A 10,337-nucleotide genomic window follows, 5' to 3' on the forward strand; every position below is an offset into this window, starting at 1 on the left:
AACTAATCAAATGTAACTTATTAAACAAGGACACAAATTCATTCAAAGGTTCACCTTGAGCAAATAGCAGTCTTCTCATATCACAAAGGACTTGCAAGTACAGGAGAAAACAATATGAGAGAACTAGTGTCAGGTAGGTCATCATCGCCATGCAGTCATCACCTTTAGCTGAAAAAAGGGAGAAAAGCTGGAAAAGGTGGGTGGGAGGAAGGAGCCCTGAGATAGTATTAAATAAAGATGATGCCAAAATGTTTTATAGGAATTACTCTCAAAAGCTATAGAATTGTTATGAGTGGGGTGAAACCTTGTTATAGGTTGAGTTAAATCCTCATTGAGATAAAGAGTGTGTTTGCACCAATCAATGTAACTGTAAGGATAACCCCCTACCTATGACAAAAGGAATGAGTGAACCCACCCAGGAGTTTTGGACTGGGTGGGCAAAGGTGATTTTGCTGGGTATTTTTTTTTTTGGCGGCGGGGGGAGGAGGGAGAGAGGAGAAGGGAGGATAAATTAGGGAAGACAGAAGACCCGAAAGCCACACAGACAGCCTGAAGGAGCACTGGAAAGTATAGGGTATGACACTGGAAGAAGTTTGGGGAAACATTTTTGGATTGAGGATACAGGCTGAAAAGAGTGTTTTTGATGCTGTGAGCCAAAGCTGTTTCTTGCTATTTGATTCTTTCTGTGTTCAGAGGCACAGGACTTCATATGTTCTCTGTAAATAAACAAAACTGCATAAAAGAAATACCACCATTTTCTTCTCCTAACTGTAACAACCCACTAGACCTCAATTTTTGGGGTAGTCACTCATGTCAAAAGGGGTAAGACAATTTAATGGAGAGGAATATCCTTCCCATATAATTTTTAAACCATTCTCTAGAGCCGCGTTTCTCAAACTGGGGTCCGCAAGGGTACTCCAGGGGTCCTGGGGACCCCACTGATCAACTCCTTCCCCTCCCTCCAGCAACTCCTCCCTCCCTCCCAACACTTCCTGCATGCTGGGGAACAGCAGTTCCCTAGCATGCAGGAGGTGCTGGGAGGGAGGGGGAGGAGAGGGTGCTCAGGGGAGGGGGTGGAAAAAGGCAGGGAAGAGGAGGGGTAGGGGTGCAGTGGGGGTGGGAAGAGGTGAGGGGGGGATCTTGGGGGAAAGGTGGAGTGGGGACAGGGCCTGGGATTGAGTGGGGAGCTTGGGGGTCTGCGACAAAATTTTAAATCAAAATGGGGGTCCTCGGGTTACTAAAGTTTGAGAACTGCTGCTCTAGAGCCCAATCAGCACACAACTGCGGCCCATGTGACATCCTCAGGGCCATTCAGTTAGTATATATATTGTGTGGATGCAGCCTGAAGCACATATAACAGAGAGCTGCATATGCAGCCCACAGTGGTAAATAGGTTGAGAACTACTGCTCTAGAGTGTAATAAAGCTTTATATTCTGGCTATAGAATTCTTTAGAACTGTTTAGTGAGGGGAGGGGATTGCCTGACAATGAAGCCTCTTGGCAGAGGTTTGGGATCACCTGGGGAAACTGATCCAGGAGTCTCCTGACCAGGGCCGGCTCCAGGCACCAGCCAACCAAGCACGTGCTTGGGGCAGCAACTGATAAGGGGCGGCCAATCTTGGGGTGGCGGGGGGTGCTCAGGGTTTTTTGTTTTTTTTGTGGGGAGGTTCGGTCAGGCGGTGCTGGGGGTGGGTTGGGTTGTTTTTGTTTCGGCAGCTGGGGGCGCTGGGGGGGGGGGGGGATTCGGCAGTGGCACTCCGCGGGGGCGGGAGGGTGTTCGGCAGTGCGGCTCGGCGGTGGGGGTGTTTGGTGGCTCAGTGGGAGGTGTGTGTGGCAGCGGGGGGGTTTGGCAGCGCGGCGCTCGGCGGGAGGGTTCGGCAGAGGGGGTGGTGTTCGGCGGCGCTTGGTGGGAGGGTTCGGCTGCACGGCGTTCGGCGGCGCTCTGCGGGGGTGTGTGTTTGGCTGCGTGGCGCTCCGCGGAGGGCTGGGGGGTTCGGCGGGGGGGTTCGGCAGCGCTCTGCAGGAGGGGGTGTTCGGCGACGCTCGGCGGGGGGGTTCGGCGGCATGGCATTCAGTGGCGCTCTGTGGGGGGGGTTCGGCTGCGCGGCACTCCACAGGGGGCTGGGGGGTTCGGCGGCACTCTGCGGTGCTCCGCGGGGGACTGGAGGGGTTCGGTGGGGGGGTTCGGCTGTGTGGCGCTCCGCGGGGGGGGGGGGGGGGTTGGCTGTGCGGCACACCGCGTGGGTCTGGAGGGTTCGGCAGTGTGGCGCTTCACCGGGGGGCTGGGGATGTTCGGTGGGGGGGGGGGTCGGCGGCGCGGTGCTCCGCGGGGTGTTGTTCAGCTGCGCGGTGCTCCGCAGGGGGCTGGGGGTTCGGCGGTGCTCTGCGGGGGGCTGGGGGGTTCAGCAGGGGGGGTTCGGTGGTGCGGCACTTCACGGTGGGGGTGGCGTCGCGGTGCTGAAGGTGTACGTTATGGCGGCGCTATGGAAGGCGGCCCTTTTTTTTTTTGCTTGGGGTGGCAAAAAAGTTAGAGCCGGCCCTGCTCCTGACAGAGGGATGGAAGGTCATAAAGAGCAGGAACTGATGTATTCAGGGGTTTTCAGCCATTTTCACCAGCTCAAGCACAGGGAAACCCCTGCAAGAGCCTGATGGGGGGGTTAGCTCTGTCTACCTGAACACAGATGTTCTCCCAAAGAAAGGGTGAGCTATAGTGAGGGGTATTGCATTTAGGATGTTTGTTTTCTATATGATATGTGCATTGTTGTATCTTTTGTGCATGAAAATTCCATAGTCCAAAAGATTTTGGAGTACATGCTACAACTGCTTTAAAACACCTATATAGACTATCTGCCTATAGTAAACTCAAACCAAACTGGCAATTGTGTAATATTCACTTGAAGAAAGACTCCTTGCTTCTTTATCCAAAACTTCACATCAAGGAATTACCCAGGTGTACTGGAATGGAGATTATAGGCATCGATTCAGCAGTCACTGAACTTTAGGTATGTGTTTAAGTTCTTTGCTAGATTGGGGCCATAAGAGGATTATTTGGTTCTCTGAAAAGTCATTGCTTGCTTCTTCATAAAAGCATTGATCATGCTGAGAGTCCGATTAAGAGAAGTCTTTTGCAATGTACCCATGTAAGTCTCTCTCTCACAATAGACCTAATGGGAAACCATATTGCTCTAGGGGTAATTCTCAATTGCAGCTGGATAATCAGAGGAGAAGAGAGTAACACAGTCTCCAAGTCAAGTGACAGCTGGAAGCATGGTTTGATACCAAGAAAGGCAAGAGCTGTGCAGCTGCAGTAAGACAACTAGAGAATGAGAAGGAAAAAGCTATGCAGAGTTTGGACGTGTGCACGACGTTCAAACTATTTCTTCATTGAATGTAAGGGTTTAAAAAAATCAAGACTTTTGCCTTAGGAAACAGACGTTATCCCTCCCTAATAAAGAGTTACTTATAAATCTTTGAAAACCACCTCAACTGGAAAGATGATAAACTTCCCTAACAAAAATGTTTTAATAAAACGAGACAGTTTGTTGGAGCAACAAAGGAAAAGGGAATAGCAGCTACAAATTTTAAATGATGGTTTGACAAGATACAATATGATGGTGCCTCAGCAGTTTAGAGATAAAAGGGTCTATTTTTATCACAGTATGTGGGGATTTATGCATGTAATTCCCCTTTTGATAATTAATCCTCTGTTAGAAGGAATTAGGCATTCCTGCTCTATTGCTAATAAGAATGGTGTGCCTAATTCTTTACACATCATGTAATACATTAATTACCAAAATAAAGTTATAGCAATTTTGCTGCACATTTTAAATGTAGAGCCTCACATCTGCAGTAACCAGAAGATTTAGTAATTCTACAAAATTGCTTATTTTAAAAAAATATATAAATTTCAATTACACATTTCTGTGCAAGGGGCTTGGAAGATTTTACAATCTCCAAGAAAGTCTCAGTTGAAAGGTGTGTACAATGAAACATTCCTGTCATTGTCATGAGCTTAAAAGGCTGTGACTGGTGACAATCCCATCAAGCTAACTACAGCACATCCCTTTCATAGTAAGTCATGTTTCTGCCAGGCTGTGGTGAAACAATAGGGTTGCCAGGCATTCAGTTTTCGACTGGAAAGCCTGGTTGAAAAGGGACCTTGGCGCCTCTGGTCAGCACAGCTGACTGGGCCACTAAAAGTCTGGTTGGCCACAGTTGAGCAGGCAGGCTCTGTTCCTGGCTCCGTGTGGCTCCTGGGAAGTGGTCAGCATGTCCCTTTAGCTCCTAGGCGGAGATGCAGCCGGGGGGGCTCTGGGCACTGCCCCTGCCCTCAGGCACCGCTCAAGTGCCGGCACCACAGCTCCCACTGGCCGGGTACCATAGCCAATGGGACCTGCGGGGGCAGTGCCTGCGGGCGGTGGCAGTGTGCAGAGCCCCCCTGGTCGTCCCTCTGCCTAGGAGCTAGAGGGGCATGCCGCTGCTTCTTGGGAGCCGCATGAGGTCAGTGTGGCCCAGAGACCACACCATGAACCCTTTCCCACACCCCAATCCGCTGCCCCAACCCTGAAACCCCTCCTACAGTCCAAACCCCATAGCCCCAGCCCGGAGCCCCCTCCTGTACCCCAAACTCCACATCCCTGTCCCTACCCCCAAGCCCATAACCCCAGCTAGAGTGCTCATCCCCTCCCACATCCCAACCTTGTGTCCCAGCCTAGAGCCTGCACCCCCTGCCCACAGCCCGTACCCCCTCCCACACCCAACCCCCCTGCCCCAGCCCGAAGCCCCCTCCCAAACTCCAAACCCCTCTTCCCCAGCCCCCAGCCTGGAGCCCACTCCTGCACCCCAAACCCCTTATCCTCCCGCCCCAGAGCCTGTACCTCCAGTCGGAGCCCTCATCCCCTCCCACACCCCAACCCCCTGCCCCAGCACTGAGATCCCAACCCCTTGGCCCAAGACCCCCCCCAGCCTGGAGCCCCATCCCACACCCCAACCCCCGCCCCAGCCCGGTGAAAATGAGCTAGTGAGCGAGGGGGATGGAGAGCGAGTGACGGAGGGAGGGGGGAATGTAGTGAGGGTGGGACCTCAGAGAAGGGGCCATGGCTGGGGTGGGGCCGTGGGGCAGGGGTGGGGCAAGTGTGTTCCATTTTCTGCAATTAGAAAGTTGGAAACCCTAAGAAACAGACGGAGAAAGAATCGCAGTCACGCTTTTTCTTGTCTCTGCCTCAAAACCACTGCAGAGTAGAATGCTCGTGCCTCACCAGCCCATTGCTCAAATAGTCAACAGAAGGAAATAGTGGTATAAATTAAAACAGAAGGACTTTCTCATTTTATGAGTAGGAATGAGCTCCTTCTAGATACAAGAAATGGTAGGTATAGAATAATTAACTAATACTGAATTTGTAGAGGTCATATATTAAAACAATCCACCATAACAAATAAAGGATATTTGATCCCAAGAAAGCCATTCTTTTCATTTGCTGTCTGTCAACCAGCTGTGTTTCGGTTTGAAACTCGACTCCAGAAATGTGATTTCTGAAGGCTTTGCCAAGTGTTGCTCATCCAACTTGCAGATTAAAAGAACAGATAAGGAGAATTTAGGTTAATATCTTGGAAGATTTTTGAAAGACACAAATGGGAATTAGGTGCCTAAATGCCATTAAAATCTTAATAGTGATAATGAGTATAGTGGGACTGAAAGTTTTTAATTCTGTTGTTGCCATTTTTTATATGGCAGAATGTCTTCATGAGTCTTTAATACTTATTTGCATAGGAATGGAGGCAACATTCACATATTACACTATATTACACTATATATCAGTGACCTTCCTCCCCACGACAAACAGTTTCTGCTTTAGGAAGAGATGAATATATATCTTTGTGAGGGTGAACAACCAGACAACAGAGTGATTCAATGAAGACACCAGTGTGAAACAGGGCTTTGTTTTATCTCCCTTATTGTTTGGCATTGCCCTAGACTGGATAATGAAGAAGTGTTTTAGCAACACAAACACAGGTATAGCATGGGTTTATGGCAAATGCCAGAAGACCTCACAAAGTTACAAAAACAAGCAACTTGGCAAAAAAAAAAAAAAAAAAAAAGCAGGCCAAGTGAGGCTCAAAATTACTTATGCTACAACAAACTTCTTTGAAAACCAGATGTCAACATAATATCTAACATCACATTAGAAAGCAAAAATATCAAGACAGTAAAGCAGTTCATCTACCCATGCAGCACTATATTAGCCACTGGAGACCTCAGAAAGGAAGTGACTCCAAGGATAGGAAAGGCATTGACAGCATTCACTAAACTCAGCAATGTACAGTAATCAAGAGATATACAGTCCAGAACAAAACTGAGAATTTTCAATTAAAAAAAATCTTGATGCTAACATCTGGCTGTGAGAACTGGAGAGCTACTAAAAAATGGAGAGAAAACTAGACACCTTTGAAAATAAGTGCCTAGGAAAGATTCTGGGCACTGGTTGGGAAGACTTCATCACCAACGCAGAGAACTGAGAAATTACAAACTATTATTATATTTCCACCAGAATCAAAAGGAAATGCTGGATATATTTGGGACATGTACTCTGAATGGCAACACCCAAACTCCCCCATGAAACTGTCAAGTGGAAACCAACTGGTTTGAGAAAATGAAGGTACCCAAGAGAAGCCTTATGAAGAATGCTTAGCAGGAAGGGCAGAATAGTTGATCTCAACACAATATGGCAAATGGAAGCAGCAGAGGAATGGGTGAGAGTGGTTCTTGCCCTTTGTGCCCACATTGGCACGGGAAGGATGTAAGTAAGACTGCTTGTATAGAGTATAAAGAAATAAAATGATAATAAAGAAGCTTTGTATTCACCACATTTTTGTATTAGCAAGATTGGCCAAGATTTTCAAAATGGATGTCTAGATTTAGACTCATAAGGCCATATTTAGGCTCCTAAATAGAATCATAGAATCATAGATTATAGGACTGGAAGGGACCTCGAGAGGTCATCGAGTCCAGTCCCCTGCCCGCATGGCAGGACCAAATACTGTCTAGACCATCCCTGATAGACATTTATCTAACCTACTCTTAAATATCTCCAGAGACGGAGATTCCACAACCTCCCTAGGCAATTTGTTCCAGTGTTTAACCACCCTGACAGTTAGGAACTTTTTCCTAATGTCCAACCTAGACCTCCCTTGCTGCAGTTTAAACCCATTGTTTCTGGTTCTATCCTTAGAGGCTAAGGTGAACAAGTTCTCTCCCTCCTCCTCATGACACCCTTTTAGATACCTGAAAACTGCTATCATGTCCCCTCTCAGTCTTCTCTTCTCCAAACTAAACAAACCCAGTTCTTTCAGCCTTCCTTCGTAGGTCATGTTCTCAAGACCTTTAATCATTCTTGTTGCTCTTCTTTGGACCCTTTCCAATTTCTCCACATCTTTTTTAAAATGCGGCGCCCAGAACTGGACACAATACTCCAGCTGAGGCCTAACCAGAGCAGAGTAGAGCGGAAGAATGACTTCTCGTGTCTTGCTCACAACACACCTGCTAATGCATCCCAGAAGCAGCTTGATTTTCAGAAATAAAGTAAGATTACTGGTCAAGAATTTAAAAATGGGTACCTAAAGTTAGGTTCCTAAATCTATATTTAGGAAACTAAAAAGTGGCCTGATTTTTCAAAAGAGACGAGCACGCAGCAGCTCCCCCTTTAATATTGCATCTTTATCATTATGGCCACTTTCAAAGATAATGAACGAGAGGCAAATTTTGGTTGTAACCTTTTTTTTTTTTTCCGGTTAGTTATAGCTGATACATTTCCCCTTCTTTTCTCATCTAAAAGTAAAATGGATGCTGCCAATTTCATTTATTTTTCATTCCCTTAATTATAAAAAATCCCCTATTGAAATATGCAATGCACCACAACATGACTGTTTCTAGCAGCTGGAAAATGGTAAGATTAAAATGGCATTTGTTTCCCCTGAGATTTTTATTTCTTCAGGGAAAGGTCAGGACCCCAAATAATAATTTTTACATTCCTATTTATTAAAAATTATGTATTTTTTTATATAGTGCCTTTAATAAACTTTAGCCCAGAATGCTTTACAAACCCATGCTACAGTTACAGGGTTAAGTGATGAAGGGAGAGAAAGCAAGAAATACAGCAAGAAAGAAAATGTATATTTTCTCTCAGTAGATTTGGTCAGATCCCAAAAATTATTTGTCAGACAATATATCGTATGACTAAACCTCAATGTTCAGATTCATTATGTGATGGATATTAATTAACCAGAGGTAGTTTTGAGATATGAAATAGTAAAATTGATGATGAATTTGAAATTGTGAAGGGCAAGCTTGTCACTCATCCCATGCACCTCTGCAGTAATATGGTGTGAGTTTCCCCCTCTTATTCTCTTGCATGGGCTACCCATTATCATGGGGAGAACAGCCTCTGCAAGTGTTGCTAATCTTCCCATACACACAAGCGAGTGGGGAAATTGGGCAGACAGAGGCAGGGGCAGTGATGGATGGACCCTTGATTTAGTCCCTACCTCTACAATGTACCAGCCAGCACAGATGACCTGGCATGGAAGGGGATGTACACTTAAGTAGGCATATAGCTGGTGCAGATTGCTTCTTCCCTCCCACCCTGCTCCCCTGAGGACAAAGTGGGAATCAGGGACCGTATTATGACACCTGGAGTAACAATATGGTTTCAGATCTGCTCCTGGGGCAGTGCATGCAACACGCTGCCCCTTAAGGCTTTTTGCAAAGCCACAGTTTAGCCCAGTGACGTGCCAAGGGTCTTCCAGGCCCAGTTCAAAGACTAAAATCTGTCCCCTTTCCCTGACCACAAAAAAACAACAACCCAGCACTCAACACAAGATACTTTTACACAGGGACTTTCCTAGCCTTCTGTGATGCAATCTCATTAATTAGCTCATCCCCATCTATCCACCTTGCTCCTAAATTTCCTATAGCAATAACTGCCAGATCGCTAAACTTTCCTGCCCCATAGATGTTCTTAGATAGGTCTTGATTAATTTTAGCTTGCTGAAATGCCTTTCACTAGCAGCCATAGTTACACAAAGACAACAAAAAATACACAGTGCTGTTTCTGTGTTAGGGAGACCCACTTCTAAAGACCGTTTGTGAATGTAGCTAAGAAGATCAATAGGTGCCTTTATTTGCATGTCACCCTGAAAGATTTGCTTGCAAAAACTGGTGAAGAGCTCAGTTTTGTTCTCAAAACTATCAGGAGTTTAAATCCTCAGTGAAGCTGCTTCCTAAGATGTGAGTGTGACTCGTCAGGTCTTTGCTGCTGAGAGTTTTCAGTTTCTCTGCCCATCAAAAAAGCAAACCTTTCCCTGACTCCATTGCACTTACACATCTTATCAGGCGCTTCTGTTAATATTGTACCTAAGATTGGGTTGAAAACCTCATATTCAAAATTTTGGGGAGGATTTGATGACCCTTTGTCTGTTGCAAGTTCACCAATTAATTCTTTCCTCCTTCAGGATATTCTCTTTATGAACTGTGTGGTCATCCCTAATGTTCCAGCCCATGAAGAAGCTGCTTTTTTATATATACAATGAACCCTGAAGACCATTATTCCAGTCAAGTTTCTTGAAGGCCTCCAAGTAAACCATGAGCTCTTTGATCATCAAGATCCAGACCGTACAATGTTTTGCTCACAATGTTCATTTTTTGTATAAGATATGGTACACTATCTTAGAAAAACAAGAAACAAAAATTCAGAAATGTTTGTTTGCAAGCTATCAGCTTCCAACTTAAGTTCCAACTAGGGTTGCCAACTTTCTATTTGCATAAAACACCCTAGCCCCGCCCCTTCCCTGAGGTCATGCCCCCTTCCCCGCCCCTTCCCCGAGGCCCTGCCCCTGCCCCCCACTCACTACATTCCCCTCCCTTGCTGGCTTGCTCTCCCCCACCCTCACTCTCTTTCACTGGGCTGGGGCAGGGGGTTGGGGTTCAGGGGGAGTGAGGGCTCCCTCTGCGGGTGCAGGCTCTGGGGTGGGGCTGGGAATGAGGGGTTTGGGGTGCTGGAGGGGGCTCCAGGCTGTGGGATGGGGCAGAGGGGTTCAGAGTGTGGGAGGGGGCTCTGGGCTGGGGCAGGGGGTTGGAGTGCAGGGGGGTGAGGGCTCCATCTGGGGATGCAGGCTTTGGGGTGGGGCTGGGGATGAGGGGTTTGGGGTGCAGGAGGGGGCTCTGGGTTAGGGGGGCTTAGGGCTGGAGGGTGCAGCTCGGAGTTGGGGCATGGGCTTATCACCAGCAGCTCCCAGTCAGCGGTGCAGGGGGGCTAAGGCAGGCTTCTTCCTTTATGGGCCCA

The 10,337-nt window shown here is 47.2% G+C and overlaps 1 protein-coding gene across 2 annotated transcripts in view; it reads left to right on the top strand.

Annotated features, from left to right (window-relative positions):
- Nucleotides 1–10,034, top strand: part of LOC112059376 (uncharacterized) — a 66,413-nt gene extending 56,379 nt beyond the window's left edge. For both annotated transcript variants that reach the window (XR_010595688.1, XR_010595687.1), the window contains exons 3-4: nt 6,549–6,797; nt 9,508–10,034. The gene's annotated coding sequence lies outside the window, so the exon portion shown is untranslated. The remainder of the gene's footprint in view (nt 1–6,548; nt 6,798–9,507) is intronic.
- Nucleotides 10,035–10,337: the final 303 nt, after the last annotated feature.

The sequence above is a fragment of the Chrysemys picta genome, chromosome 1, assembly GCF_011386835.1.
Source record: "Chrysemys picta bellii isolate R12L10 chromosome 1, ASM1138683v2, whole genome shotgun sequence".
NCBI classification, from domain to species: domain Eukaryota; kingdom Metazoa; phylum Chordata; order Testudines; family Emydidae; genus Chrysemys; species Chrysemys picta.